Raw genomic sequence first — 16,052 nt, forward strand, 5'->3', positions numbered from 1 at the left:
GGATCAAATGTCAGGTGCAATATTTTAACATACCATAGACTATTAGTCCCCCTATTAGAAAGTTGTATGGAGCACACATGAATACCAATTCAGCCAAACAGATTAGAAAGGACAGCTGAAATGTGCAAACTGTTGTGAAATGAACCAGCTCTTCCTCTTTTTGCAGAAGTCAGAAGCACCAGATTGGTATTATTAAGGTTAATCTCACTTTCTGCTGACCTTGTTGCACTTATTTTTTCCTGCCTTATTTCATGCCTGGCATTTGCACATTGTGGATCGAACAATCCTTATTTTTCACCCCCTCTCAGTTTTCCACTCCTGCACCATTCTGATAAGCAATTTATCAAGCTCTGTCGACCTCACTAGGTTATTTTGTACACCTGTTGGCCAGTTACCTCCTCTTGTGAAACACCAGGACGATAAATGTGCCAAGGAGCCCTGATGTAAGGATTACTGGAGAACGTGCACTGAGTATTTTGAGCACTGAAACCCCTCTGAGCCTGGACTGTTGTATTCCTGTAGATTAGCAGGTCTGTAAAAGACACCTGGTTTGGCTATATTGAAACCTTTAAGTTACGACTGGATTCCATGGAAACGGGGAGAACGTGTGCCTCTCATTTGAGACTTTCCATGCCGGGAGGCTGAAGCAGACTGAATGTGGCCTCAGGCAACTGCTAGACAGCAGCAGCTTTTCTGGCGGAGCACCTTTGGAAAGGAGAAGCCATTTCTAGACAATGGCACCTAATGTAAAGGTAAAGGTATCCCTTGTGCAAGCACCGAGTCATGTCTGACCCTTGGGGTGACGCCCTCCAGCGTTTTCATGGCAGACTCAATACGGGGTGGTTTGCCAGTGCCTTCCCCAGTCATGACCGTTTACCCCCCAGCAAGCTGGGTACTCATTTTACCGACCTCGGAAGGATGGAAGGCTGAGTCCACCTTGAGCCGGCTGCTGGGATTGAACTCCCAGCCTCATGGGCAAAGCTTTCAGACAGCTGCCTTACCACTCTGCGCCACAAGAGGCTCTTGGCACCTAATGAAGAGCTGCTAATTAATTCCTGTCACCGTTCCCAGGTCCTTAACAGGGCGTGGGGCTTATTGGGGGGGGGGGTCTGTCAGAAGAGCACCCATCAGGTATTCAGCTGCAATATCAGAAGATTGTGTATGTGTGTTAGGGGAGGAGGGGTTCTCACCTTGCCAAAACTTTTATTGAAGAGATTTAGATGCGTGAGCAATCACAGGGAGGCATCTCAAAAAGAGAATGGATTAGGACACATTTGGTCCCATTTTCCACAGTGAGGCATGGCCAGAATGGTTTAGAATGTGTCCTTGATCTCTTTTGTTGGCATTAATTACAAATAGCCCTAAAGACTAAGGGCTCCACATTCTGTTTCCAGAAGGTTATTTCTGTTAATGCTGAAAGAGTTTGAAAGCAACAGCCTCTTTGGTTGTGCCTTCCTTGCAGGCAGTAACGATTCAGACAACCTCAGAACATGGAGGTTCCATTTAGCCAGTGATTACTTATACCTTTCATTTTAAAATCTCTTAAGTCATGGGCTGTCATTGACTATGTGATGGTGAATTCCACAGAGAAATTATGCATTCTGGGAAATATTTCAGTCTAATCTGAACCCACTGCCAATCTATGTTAGAAATCGCCTCTGAGTTCTAGTTATAAAATGGGGGAGGCATGGTTCCCAGTTCTATTATATCAATTTGTACTCAGTATTCCAACCACGGTTACAGAATAGATCTATATAAAGCTTTACCAGTGTTATTTGCAGTACCTAAAAATCTCAACGTGCCATTTGCCATTTTCACATCAGCCCTGATGGATCAGAGAAAAGGGGCTGTCTGATTCATCATTCTTTAAAAAAACAGCAGCAATCAGCAAGTACATTATGAATTAGGAATATATTATACCAGCGTACTGTAGTTTACTTCCTGTCTACCTCGAACTTAACAAGTTGGCTGCACTTTTCATTGAGAAGCTTAGGGAGAATTATAGGGGAGCACCTATTGTCTCCCATCTAAGGGAATGATCCATCTACCCCCGCTTTTCAGCAATGCACCAGATTTAAGTGCTTCAAGATCAACAACAGACTTCACAAGTGCTATTTAAATACTCTTGATTTACTTTGAAGACATTGCCATCTTACTATATTTTCAATTCCTTTATCTACAATCATGGAATCATCTTTTTGACGTGGAACACATCTTATGCCGCGTTCAGTGAAACGGAAATAGTCACAGATGGGACGTCCCATTCCCCCTCCCCCGCAAGCATGGCATAAAATGCAGAGAGGTGGCCAGCAGGGAGATGGCAAGTGGCAGCGGCTGTGGCAGCAAAAGTGGAGGAGGCAGCAGTGGAGTGAGCAGGGCTCAGTGCCGGGCCTGGCCAGCTGCTGCCCTGCCCATCCTTTGGGGAGCTCTGCTGCAGCAGCCACTATCTGGGCCAGATTCTTACGGATTATGAGTTCCACATAATCTATGATAATCTGATTATTGGAAATTTTTCCCCTATTGCCACCATACACCGAACTTAGTTGATTAGATCAATGCTGCCTGGCCTAAAATCCTTTACAATCACGGAGATTATGCATGTGAAGCACTATTTGAATGTGCAGAATGATCGCTTTTAAAATACATCTTACTTATTTTGAAGATTGAGCCCATTAACCTGTTTTATTTTCCAGTCCAATTGCAAATACTCTCCACCTGTGGATTCTCTATACTGATCTTGCTCAATAAAATCAAGTCTGCTCAGTCTAACAATGTGCAATAATACACAATTAAGTGCCTTCAAACACAAGAGAACAAATGCCATGTAAACAGTATGGATTTATTTTAAAGATTTAATTGTTCCCCAAGTTTTGGGGGTGAGATGCTCTCATACCAACATTACCATATTGGGAAGGGGTTGAAGAACCATAGTGTTGCTCTTCTTGGAGTCTTACTGAGATCATTTCATCAACAAATGGGCACTATTAGCAGCATTTAAAAGCTTGCATGCTCTAACTGTAGAATGTGTGCCAATGTCCAGCCTTACTAAAGCAGCAACGTAATACTGGAGGGCATCCAGATAATCCTATACTCCAGTATTTACGTGCTGCTACAGCACAGTGGACAGATCTTTCCCCCTTGGGTCCACTTCTGCATCATTCCATGATGGCAACGCTCTTTTAAAAATTCCATCACCCTAACTGGAAAGAGATAGGGTGAGAACCTCTGCTTCTAGCCACCTCTATTTGCATATACTTGCACCATTTTTGAAATTACTGATCTATACATCCATTTGTTTTCGAAGACAGTTACGCTGCATCCTTCCTTGTTTCAGTGTAATCCCTGTGGAATTCCACCAAAGCACCTTGAAGTGGCTTCCATCCATTCTAATCCGCCTTTCTTGACCTACAATCTGGACAGTTTAAGACCCCTCCCCAGCACTCCATGTATGGAGAAAACTCTTGTGTTTACTTGTTGCACCCCTTAGTGGCTTAGGGAATGTGCTTTTTCAGGGTCTCTCAAACATCATTTTTTTAAGCTAACATTCAGCTTTTTAAAAACTTTAGGACAGAAGAAGCAACGTGTACTTTTTAAAAAATAGCATCTAACATGCTGGATCATGCAACCTAAGAGAACCATTCTGAAGCGTCTTGGCTCTGGCCGTTCTTAAACTGAACATTAACCTTTCTTGTCTTAACCCTTGAGGTAATGAGGCAGCCCAGAACGGTCTGTATCTCCTTGTCCCTACAAACCATGTTGTGCTGCTACATCTCCACAAGGCACACATCCGCCAAGATGCTAATCCTCTTCTTTCCCACCTGTCTACCAGAAAGAGGGTTGGAGCTACAAGAGAACAACTGCAAAAGACTGTTAGTTGACATTTTGCTAAGGCAGTGGTTCTCAATCTGGGGGTCAGGACCCCCTTGGGGGGTTAAATGACCCTTTCACAGGGTTTGCGCCAGGGCAAGCAGCTTGGCTGGGGGGCCGCCATCCACACAACAGCCTTGCGGGGTAGATTGAGACATAGCGTTCATCTGTCTGGAGCAGCATAAAAGAGCGAGATCGGCATGGTGGAACAAGAGGCAGAACGGAACTGAGAAACCCCAGGGGGAGGGGGGGACAATTTATATACAGTCATGAACAATGGATCTTCATGCCACTGGTCAGCTTCAGTTTGATTTCTGTGAAAGAACACTTGCATAAATTTATGGTTTGGGGTCACCACAGCATGAGCAACTGTATTAAAGGGTCGCTGCATTAGGAAGGTTGAGAACCATTGTGCTAAGGCCTTTCAGTTTCAAAAAGACTCACCCCCTCCCCAAATGCTTCAATTAACCTTTGGCTCAAAGAAAATGAGTCACTTTTAATCTAAGGCAGGGATAGCCAAACTGTGGCTCTCCAAAAGTCCATGGACTACAATTCCCATGAACCTGGGGGCTCATGAGAATTGTAGTCCATGGACATCTGGAGAGCCAATTTGGCCACCCCTGATATAAGGCAGTGGTTCTCAACCTTGGGGTTGCAACCCCATTTGGGGTCGCTTGGCCCCTTCCCTGGGGTCGCCAGGTTGCCCGCTGTGGCAGCGGCCAGCGGTAGCGTGCAGAGTTGGGTAGTGGCTGCAGTGAGCAGAGATGGAGGCAGGTGGAGGAAGCAGCTGGTGGCGGCAGAGCCATGGCAATGACCGCCTCCACGCCACCTCAATTGTTGTGTGCATGCGGTGCATGCACCCCCGCACGCCACCCGCATGCACCGTACGCATGCGTGCTGCCACTGCACCAGCCACCGAGTTGGTCGCGGAGGAGGTGAGAACCGCTGATCTAAGATATAATAAAGGAGGTTAACATTTAAAAAAAAACAATAACTGATTCCTATACCAAGAAGTAGCTCTTTGTATTTATTATTAGAATTGAGCTTGCTGCAACTCACCATGAAACAGCCCAGGGATGTGACTTTACCAAGAACTACAACCCACCAAGCACAGAGCAGCAACAGGTGGCAACTACCTCAGGCAAAGACTAATTTGGGTAAATGCCAGCTCCAAGAGTGCACAAGACCTCAGTGAATTTGGATAATTAGGATGTTCAGACTGATGTTCTTTTATTTACATAATAAACCTCCAGCAAACATTTTGTGTGCTCTGTACATTTCCCCCTGTGACCATCTAAATGAGTTATTCTGAACAAGGTAGTCTCACCAAAGATTAATAGATATTGTGGGGTGGGGGGGAGTGTTATTCCTAGCTAGGCTACCAATATATATATCCTGCCACTCATAACCTTTAAAATGTCATTTAGTATTTCTAAAAGCTTTTTTATAATCATTGAACCCCCACATTCTCCTTGTTGTCGTCCCCAGAATAGGAAACCATTACTAGTTTTGCTGGTGTGCAGAACTGTTTTGCTCTAATCTTTTTAGTCCTAACTTATTGTAATAGAGCCAGCCTGTTAGGAGAACCTAATCCGGTGAGCCAGGTTTGACTCCTCCCCATGCAGCCAGCTGGGTGACCCTGGGCTCACCACAGCACTCATAAAAATGTACTGATCGAGCAGCAATATCAGGGCTGTCTCAGCCTCATCTCCCTCACAGGGCGTCTGTTGTGGGGAGAGGAAAGGGAAGGCGACAGTAAGCCACTTTGAGACTCCGGGTAGAGACAAGCGGCATATAAGAACCAACTCTTCTTCATAAGCTTCCATGAATTTATTCATATGTGGCAGGTTACAGTGGATGAGCGATAGGGTTGTGAGTGTCCTACATAGTGCAGGGGGTTGGACTAGATGACCCACAAGGTCCCTTCCAACTCTATGATTCTATGAATAATAAGTAAAATGGTACTCCTTTAGAATTGTGTTTAAGCAAAGTGGATTAGACATCACAAGCAACAAGAGTTTTTCACCCATGATATTGAATCTACAGTAAACATTTTAGGTGACACCCCTTTGAATATAGTTACATTTGGGTAGGGGTATGTTCTGATCTGAGCTAAACTATTCTTTAACTGGATTAGTATCATATTTGACTTGATTTTCTTGCTAGTTTGCCAGTAGATTGGGAGGTATGGCTCTTAAGAAAAACCACCTGCCTGAACACAACCATGCCTGTATTATTCCTGACCGCCTTTAGCATTTCTCTTCAGGGGTATGGTGTCACAATCTAAAATCATCTACACCCATCTCATGGAGCAGATGTTTTGCAGACCACTTTCCAAGAACCAGGTCATACAACAGCCTCTAAATTATGCACCCCATGTTCAAAACCCTTCTGTAGCAGCTAATGTACTCTCAGATAAACACTCCCCTTCCAGCTTTCTCTGGGTCCTGTGCTACCAGTAAAAAGAGACCCATTACAGCCTGAATATTATTTTCTTCTTTGAGCAATCGAAGTGGAAGAGCCAAAATATACACCAATTTCCATTCCTTTTCTGCTTTTCATGTTAGCTGGAAAGCAGAGTAAAGAGGTGTGTATGAGTTAGTCCTAATAACCACTGCTAGTCAGGGTTGAAGGTAATGGGCTTGATGGGTCACTGGTATGATTTAAAATAGTGTGGCTTCTTTATTTAGCCTGTTATACTCACCTGTCTCAACTTACCTGATAGAACTACTGTAAAAATGACTCCTTGGATCTATTTATTCTCAGCTGTAAGATGAGCTAGAAGGAAAAAAAAAGACCCACAAGAGTTCTTACAGACTGTTCTAATTCATATTTTAGAAAAAGATTGCAAGTGTAAAGAATTAATCACACTGCCTGCTACCCTTATAATGACACAATAAGCAAAATAGACTGCTGGAGAAAGTTGTGTGTGTGAATTCCCAGACACCGTACAAGATAAAATACAAAGAGATATAGACATTGCATCACATCCATTGCTTTGTTCACCGCTTTTATTTTCACGGATATTATCAACAAAACAAAACAAAAACTAGACAGGTTATTTGAACCACTTATGTCGAGAGCATGATCCAACCAAGGGCATTTAAGCCCCATTAACTTCAAATAAGGTGTTATGCACTTTGCATGGACCATGCCCAGTTCTTTAAATATGGGTTTCATTTTGTTTAAGTGTTGTGCATTGAATTGAAGATCATGCAATACCATATTCAATGAGAATTAATTAACCATGATGCAGGCAGGAACTGCCTAGTTGCCTCTTTATGAAGAAATTTATGTGCTTTATATGTGTATTTTGTGCTTCATTTCACTACACCTGATGACTCACTGCTAGATCCACTCCACTTGAGAAAGGGAGTAGCTGAGAGAACAACAAAGTTCTACACACCATGTCAGATCTGCTACGGCCCCAGACACAGCGAGCCGTTGCTTCGTGATGAAACCATCCATGTGCATGTATGAATCAGGCCACAGAATGTGAAATGAAAAGAAGTTGCAAAGTTCAGCTCACCGATTTAATTCAGTAAGGGCATAGAACAACTGGAAAAAGACAAGGCCAAACTTCCCTGGACGGATTTTACACACTGTTCTTGCTGCTGCAATGAAGAGACAACTACTGGGCGAAACAATTGCCTGAAATTAAAAAGAAAAACGAAGCAGACTTAATGGTTGAGACTCTTGTTACGAATTTTAAACAGCTAAATACATGTTGCCTCTAGAGATGTAGGAGAATCTGGTACTTCAACTCAGCTCTTCAAGCTCTCTTTTCTGGACATGGCAAAGAAAAATCTGCGAGCTACACACTGTGGCCGCTGACCAACCCCCGTCAAGCAAACAAAGACTAGCGTTTGTGGCATCTCCTTACTCCCTTTTCCTCCTCCGCAGCAGAAAATACACCATAATCATATAGAAAAAGAAATCTCCCTCTGTTTGGAGGCCCTTTTCCCTTGCTCCAAGAGAGGCACAAGAGACTTTAGAAATCATCCAATAAAAGTCACAGCAGTCTTCCTATCCAGCATTTTCATAATTTATTTTTAACAGAGTAAAATGTGTGTTCTGCAGAGTATTTATTGCCCGCCAATAGCTTTTGTTGCCATAAGCAAAGAACGAACCACAGGAGTATAAAATTAATAGGAACCAACCAACAAGACCCACATTTCTGTAGGTCTGATAATGCTACGTTTATGACAAGTATGTCTGTTACAGAAAGCTTGCTAGATTACAGACCATTTCAGGATGGTGTTTTTCGAACACAAAGCAATTCATACTTGGGACTGATGGCCTTGTGAATGGTTTAGAGACAAAGAGAGAAATGTGCGATGTGGGCTCACACTGCAGGTCAACTTGGTTGGCCAACTACCGACCTCCACACCAGTCCCCATTCAGGAAAGAAACTGGGTCATCCACCAGGAGTCTCTACCCCAAAATGATAGCAAACTGCATCTGAAGAGAGTACAACGTGGTTGAATGAAGCTACATTTTGATATCCAGCAATACAGCTTTCTGTTTGCAAATCTATCCTGCTCCTTATATGTGCAAATATTCACACTCACAACTCGGCATGCCGATCTATATATAAAATAAAGAAGAATGGTCAGGGGAAAAAACTAAGAGATAGGGGAGTCACAATTCAGTGAGATGTAAAACATACCAAATGGATTAGAGAGTTCGGGGGGGGGGGTTATTTGGGAAATTCTCCAGCATGATAGCCATTGGAAGGATGGGGAGTTGTACATAAGCCCGTGGATTGAGAGCTGTGCAGAAGAATTTACCATATTGTATCCTAAATTGTTGCTTCAATGTTGAGTTAAAATAATCAGTCAATAACTATATTTAATATTGTCATGTATATTATGTACACTGAGTACTATCAAATTTTGCTCCCTGCAGCAAAAGCAATAAGCTGTTACTTCCTTCTGGAAATGGAGGTATTGATTTTGGGAGAACATACCAAAAATGAAATCTACTTTTTGAAAAATACCTTTTATACTAAATTTTCTTGTAAGTAATAAAATATATGATCTGGAAAGCAGCAACTGCATGGCAGGCATACTCTAATCCAGGGGTAGTCAAACTGCGGCCCTCCAGATGTCCATGGACTACAATTCCCAGAAGCCCCTGCCAGCAAATGCTGGCAGGGGCTTCTGGGAATTGTAGTCCATGGACATCTGGAGGGCCGCAGTTTGAATACCCCTGCTCTAATCTAATTCTAAATGTGCTTTACTGGTTTAGTCTAGAGAAAGGTGACACATATATTTTAAAAAATACCAAATAAAATTTAAATTAATTATATAAGAATGTGGTTCCACTGTAGCACCGGCTTGAATAATGGAAGCAAAACACAACAAATTGCTATAAATCCTCCAAAAATGTAGTGTATCATCAAAAAATACATAAATTTGATTGGAAAGTGTAAAACATTTTTTCAGTTGCTTAATTTCCTTAACTACTCAACCTGAATTTTACCCCACCCACCCTATCAAATTTTACTCCAACTCCCTAAATTCAAGAAAAAAAAGGTTTAAAAGTGAGTTTTAGAGTCAAACTGGTATTTTAAAAAGTTGGTATAAAAACTTTCTTTATATAGAATATCTTTGTATCCAGCACTTAACTTTCAAAGTGTTATGCTGTGTTAGTTCATGTTAAGAGGGCTTATTTTTTAAAAATCAAAAAAGCAGAACATAAGACCTACATTTATTGTATGTTAGATTCCCAGCAAAGGTTTTCCCTCAAAACTGCTGACGATTAACAGTATCTAACTCCCAGGAGAGGCGGGGGTCATATTTGGTGGTGTCCCCTCCTCCAGATTTAAAGAGTACATTGCAGACCTGGAAATGGAACTCCTAAAAGCATATATTTGTTCAGTATAACAGCAGGAAGAAAAAAAGGAATCTGTTCTGGATCAGTATTCAGTCAAATCAAGCAGCACACACAATAGTAAAATAATTTTCTCTAAACTTGGAGGCTTACTGGAAGGCCATCAAAAATCCTGCTGCTTAGAAAATGGTCTTTTTTACATTTTGAAATACTCTAGTTTCTATTCAGATCGCCTTTTGCTAAAGATTTTGAAATGTACACACTAAAAACTAAATTCCATGAAGGAAAAATGCCTGTTTTTTCGGTTGCCCACCCTACAGCTGAACTATGCAAATTCTGACACGCACATACAAATATACCCTGTCACCAACGCCACTGCAGGAAACCTTGAGACTTTCCCAACTTTACTTTTTTGCACATTTAATAGCTCTAGACAAGGGGAAAAAATACTCCAAGGCAACCAAAAATATATTGTTTTAACTGCGGCTTGCACGAGGGAAATACATATATATTATTATATTATATATTAGATTATATTCTTGAATGCTGAAAATAAAACAATTACATTAAGTTAAGCATAATGCAGAAATTCACATTTCTCAGATTATGCATATTTCCTGTGGGAAAAACAAGTTAATGGAAACATTATAGAAAAATGAGCTATAATTTTTCAAACATTCCAAGTGTTAAAAATTCAATTGTCTGTTTGGATTATGCCATGTTCTTGCATATTTCACACATTTTAAACTAAAATTAATGTTTTTTATACAGTACTTTGATATTCTCTCTTAAAATTAATTTTGAACATAACACACAAGTGAGGCAGTTTTAAAACGTATAGACATGGCAACTTAAAACAGCATTCTGCATTTAAAATATGCATAAATATATATTTTAAAATTAATTATAATCATAAATGGTACTTTAAATTAAAGGAAGAGCTGTTAAAAATTATTATAAATTTGGATTTGATCGGAAAGACTCTAAGACGTTTTTGAAAGTCTGTTATAATTATCTTGTAGAAAAAAATCATATTGATTTTTTGTAGTCAAAATACATAAAATAATTTTAACCATAATTTAAAAAACACAACACACCTGTAAAATTATTTTTATATAAATGCATATAAAATTCGATTTACTATATTGAATATATGCATTATACCTATCCATCTACCTATATATAATTATATACATACAGTATAGTAAGTTTTTACAATATTCCCACTTTCCCCAAAATTAAATAGAAATTGTTTTACTTTTAAAATGGCCTTTTTGTATCAAAACAGTTGGTAAATTAATTTCAAGCGGGATTATAAAAATACAACTTAGTATAAAAACTCAGTGTACTATTTTATTTTTATTTTTTTTTAAGTTCAGTCAAATTATTCCATCTCTTTCCCCCCCCTCCCCCGCCCCGGCCATGATTGCAAAGTAGTTTCTTCGCCTTCTCGGTTTCACTCCAAGATGACCCTTCAATTGAAGCGACAACCATCCAGAGTCGGATCAAACTTTTTCAGTTTTTCTATAGAGGGGCTTTTTGGGGAGAGGGGATGAATAATCTTTTGGTGCAATTCCACTTCTCTTGCGAACGAATTTAATTGTGCTTCTTTTTAACTCTTTCGCTGTCTCTCTGCAGGCCAATGTTGTAACGGTTTGTAACCTTGGCAGTCCCCTCCTTGAGGGGGGGGGGGGAGATAGAGGCAATGGAAAACAGGCGAGGTAGCTTTGGATTTCTCCAGTTATTACCAAGGGTCCCCCTTGTCATTTCGGCGACGCATCATTCATTCGCACCCTCGCACCCCACCAAGGACAGACGTGTGTGTATGGGGGGGGGGGGAGAGAGATGGGGGGGGAAATGGGGAACTGAAGGGAGAGGCTGGGTAGACTCAGTCAGAGGTATAACCGAACTGAGATTGGGCTTTAAAAACAGACAGAAAATGTTAAAGAGAGGCAAAAACTAAACTTGGAAACCTACAAAGTTTTTATTCCCCCATCCGACTTAACTGTAAAGGAAGCCAATAGATAAAAAAAAAGATTTGAAACGTATGAAATTGTTGGCCCCACTCAACACTTTCCACATCCTACGCAGATATTCCTGTATCGATAGATTTGAGCTTCCATTCACTCTATCCATATTTAGTTAAAATGTAGCAGGGAGAAAAAGAAGGGGCGGAGGGGCAGATTTCTGCTGCATTTCAGAGCTTTCCCCTCATCTCTCCTCAACCTTCAGGAGTTCGAAAAGAATTGCTGCCCTCAAAAGCCAAACTCCTACAAGTTGAGGGTGGGGGAGCCAGTCCTGCCCCCTCCCCAACTGCCAGGGCCATTTTCTGCGCTGGCCTCCCCCCTCCCTTCAAGACACTTTCCCTATCCCCCCCCAAAAAAACCCACACACACACACCTCACCCCCCCCCAAATAAACCCCACACACACCCAAAAAAAACTTCGACACTTGGGAGGGAAGAGGCAGCCCTACCTCCCACCCAGTTTTTTAAGGGAAAAAAAAATTCAAAAGTTTTCTCCACCATTTCCCTCCCCTCGCCTTTGATGCTTCCTCCTATTCCCAAAAGCCCCGCTAGGTGTTGCAAAAATAAATAAATAAATAAATAAATAAGTTGCACCGGGGGGGTGGGTGCCCGGGGCGCTCCCCCCGCGCGCCTCCTCTCCACCCGCCTCGGCGTCCCCCCTCCAGCTCCGGCGGCTCCCCGCCCTGCCAGGCCTTCCCGCGGCCACCCCAGCGCCGCCTCGGCTCGGGGGGATTTTTAGGGATTTTTTGGCGATTTTTGGGGCGCCCCCCGTGGCCCCCCCGGCGGCGGGTGCCCTCCTTTTCCCCGCCCTCCCTCCTCACCTCCGAGTCCACTCGAAAATGGCGCCGAAACCGAAAAAACTTTGCAAATTTCATTGTAGCGAGTGCAAAGGCTGCTGGGAGGGGGGGCAGAGGGAGGGGGCAGGCACCGCCCAGAGTCGGGGGCCGGTCCGGGCGCGCGCGCGCCACTGCGCCGTCCCGCCTCTCTCGTGCTCCGAGCCGGGCTGACGGGGGGGTTCCCAGTAGGGCCGGCGGGTTCCTTGCACGACATTGCGTTGCGTTCATGCGCCGCGATGTGCTTTGCCAGAGACTTGGGCGGGTGCGGAGGAGACGGCTCGCATTGTGCTGTGCTTCCCTGAGCAGCGGGCAAAGTTGGCCTGGCGCGTGTCCCTCCCTGGCTGCCGGCAGCCCTCGGGGCAGAGAAAAGCGCTTCTTTGGGGGCGGGGGGGGGGGCTGGCCATGGCGGAGGCCTTTGGATTTTCTGTCTACACGGGGAGGAGAAAACTCCGCGGGGGATGCGCCGCGTCAAGGAAAAGGAGCTGAGACTTTAACATGTTTTAAAAACCCTTCTGGCATAGGAGGGTATTGTGCCTGGGCAAAGGAGTGTGGCACTGCTGACATGTCTTTGCATTGCGCTTAATTTCTGTTGAAAATAGGGGGGAGGAAAAGTTGGGGAAGGATCACACTGGACATTATTTCTGTTACTTTTCATTGCATAGTGATGAAGTGAGGGGGGTGAGCTTGAATAGGGCGTTTTTTAATTCCTGACGGAAGGAAGGGGCTGTACTCAGGGACAGGTTCCCACATGCATGTTCAGTCGCTCCTTGAAAGTCGCCTCAGTGATGGCTGTGTGAAGGGCCCCTCGAAATAGGCTGCTGCTGGCATAGATTTCAGGTTGCTCAAGTAAGTTACTTTTTTGACCTGCGCTGTTCAGATGCTGGCCTATGTCATCAAGCAACCTGCACGTGAACAGGTGCCTGGAGGCAGTTTGCGGATGGATGAGCACCAACTGAATGAAAATCCCAACAAAATGAAGTATGGGGGAAGATTTGACCCGGGAACTGGGACATCTCCTGTTCTGGATGGGATTGCATTTCCCCTAAAGGACCGTCATCATGTAGGTGCTATTGGACTTTGACCTCCCATTTGATAAACAGCAGTGATTACTGGGACGCCTTTGAACATCTTCAGCTTGTGCACCAGCTGTAGCCCTTCCAGGGCAGGAATGATCATGCCACTGACCGTTTATGCACTGGAGGTTTCATGCTGGGCTCCAGGCTGGAGCTTTAGTCGTGGCAGGTTGCCCCACCTCTTCCTGCACCCACATGGGGGAGCATTTGGCCTGGTGCACCTCATCCACTCCCTATCTGTGCTCCTGATAAGGGGGTGGGGCAGTGAAGTTCCCAGTGCATAAACGGTCATTGTGATACTTGTTTTGGTAGCATCTAGATGAGACTATTGCAGTCTGTTTAATGTGGGGCTGCCCTTGAAGACTGTCCCAAAGCTACAGTTGGCACAGAATGCTGCTGTTAGAATGCTGACTGGAGTGGATTGTAGGGGCTTTTCCCTACAGTCACTGCTCCCAGTTAGCTTCTGGGACCAATTTAAGGTGCTGGTGTTAACCTTCAAAGCCTCATACAGCTTGGGGGCAGCATACATGATCTTTGAACACCCTGCTTTATGTGCCTTTGTCATCAGAGGCTAGGCAGGTGGCAGTGTTTTTATGTGTGTTTTGTCTCAGATGTTTTAATACTTTGATGTTTGCCACCTTCGGGACCCTACTGTGCGTGCACAGGTGTGTGTTCCTTTCTCTCATTTGCCTTTATTTCCAGTTTTGGAATGTATATTGTATGCTCTTCAGAACACAATACTCCCTTTTTGTATTATTCTGAAGCAGTCAGTAGATTAATAGTCCCATAATTACACTGAAAAATCCAGGGGTAGCCTTTTGTAATAATTGTGTGAGGGGAAGCATACGTTTTAAAATCTCATTTAAAATATTTGTTTTTAAATCTGAATATCTAGGAAGGCAGTGTTTTCTGAGTCTCAGATTTTAAACTCAAGATTTTGATTTATGTCATAATTATATTCTGTATTCCAAACCACAAAAGAATTCCCCCAAAAAGTTGGAAAATCATTACATTAAAACAAACATTCTAAGTGACATCAGTCAAGGCTTAAGCAGCATTTATTACTGGAAACAACTGGAATTTTCTACCTTCCAAGTCGAAACATTCCCAAATAAACCCATTTCCCCATCTTTTTTAACGATGTTAAGAACATAAATTGCTTTGCTAGATCAGAACACAGAAAGCTAGTCCAGAATTGTGGGTTGGATCCAAAGGCCCTATTTCTGCAAACTAATGTTTCTTCTAGTAGGAGAATGAAAGTACTGAGAGTCAGTGTGGCATAGTTTCACATTAGGATCTGGTACATGCAGCATCACAATTCTGCTGGGGAAGCATACTGGGTGACCTTGGGCCAGTTATACACTCTCAGTACCTCACATGTTTGTTTTGAGGATGAAAAGGAGGACAATGTAAGCTACTTTGGGTCACCATTGGGGTCAAAGGCAAGGTGTAAATGCTGTAAGTAGGTAGGTAAATAAATAAATACATAAATACATAAATAACAGATTGGAGTTTCCCCACTTCCTTTCTCCTACAGCAGTTCACTAAAAAAACAAAAAAACAAATGCTGCCCTTATGTGACAGGAGACCCTCTGCGTATCAGAGGTCTGCTTTAAGAGAAGAAAACTGGCCAACAATTCCCCCTCTCCTTCTAGCTGGTAGAAAATGGCTGTTGGATTCAGCCCTCCGTTTTCCCTTGGGGCAGCTGGATGCCTGTAGAACACTCCCACTTCTAGAATAATGGCCTTGCTCTCCAGCAATTGGTACTAATGTATACTGCCTCTGGACATTGAGGTTCTGTTTAGCAATTTATGGAGCCCTTGCCAGAGCCTGTAGCTTGAACTTATATTGGAACAAATCAGGCTCAAAGCCCTACCCCAGGGGCAGTCAAACTGCAGCCCTCCAGATGTTCATGGACTATAATTCCCAGAAGCCCCTGCCAGCAAATGCTGGCAGGGGCTTCTGGGAATTGTAGTCCATGGACATCTGGAGGGCCGCAGTTTGACTACCCCTGCCCTACCCAATTCATGTCTCAGCCTAACCTAGCTCACAGGGCTCTTGTAAACATGAATGGAAACTTTCTACTTTCTATGCTGAGATTCTTAGAGAAAGTATGGGTTACATGTATAATAAATTAATGACAGGCAGAAATCTTATGAATTTGTAGCATTTCTTGACTCAAGTTCCCCATCTTGAAATTTGTAACAATAAGAATTAATCAGGTGAGTCAAGTCTCCCAAAGCATGCAGGATAACACATAAGAATATCTTTACATTTATCTTTGAGAAGGCTAATTTCTGTTCCTTACTCCCTATCATACATTATGTAAAGGCATTCAATGTCTGAACATGAAAGCTCTTTGTTGATGATGTTCTATGAATCTTTGGGCCTGCTTTTAAAAACCCTCTTAAGGTC

General features: G+C 43.1%; 1 long non-coding RNA gene across 2 annotated transcripts in view; it reads right to left on the reverse strand.

The window, feature by feature from the left end:
* LOC143822932 (uncharacterized) overlaps positions 1–12,714 on the reverse strand; it is a 35,245-nt gene extending 22,531 nt beyond the window's left edge. The window contains exons 1-3 of one of the 2 annotated variants that reach the window (XR_013226310.1): positions 12,550–12,714; positions 7,397–7,518; positions 6,586–6,645 (exon numbers count right to left, since the gene is read on the reverse strand). This is a non-coding gene — a long non-coding RNA (uncharacterized LOC143822932). Of the gene's footprint in view, positions 1–6,585; positions 6,646–7,396; positions 8,940–12,549 lie in introns of those variants that run through there. The other variant, XR_013226309.1, reaches the window with a different exon arrangement.
* Between the last annotated feature and the right edge of the window lie 3,338 nt (positions 12,715–16,052).

Source organism: Paroedura picta, chromosome 13, assembly GCF_049243985.1.
Source record: "Paroedura picta isolate Pp20150507F chromosome 13, Ppicta_v3.0, whole genome shotgun sequence".
NCBI classification, from domain to species: domain Eukaryota; kingdom Metazoa; phylum Chordata; class Lepidosauria; order Squamata; family Gekkonidae; genus Paroedura; species Paroedura picta.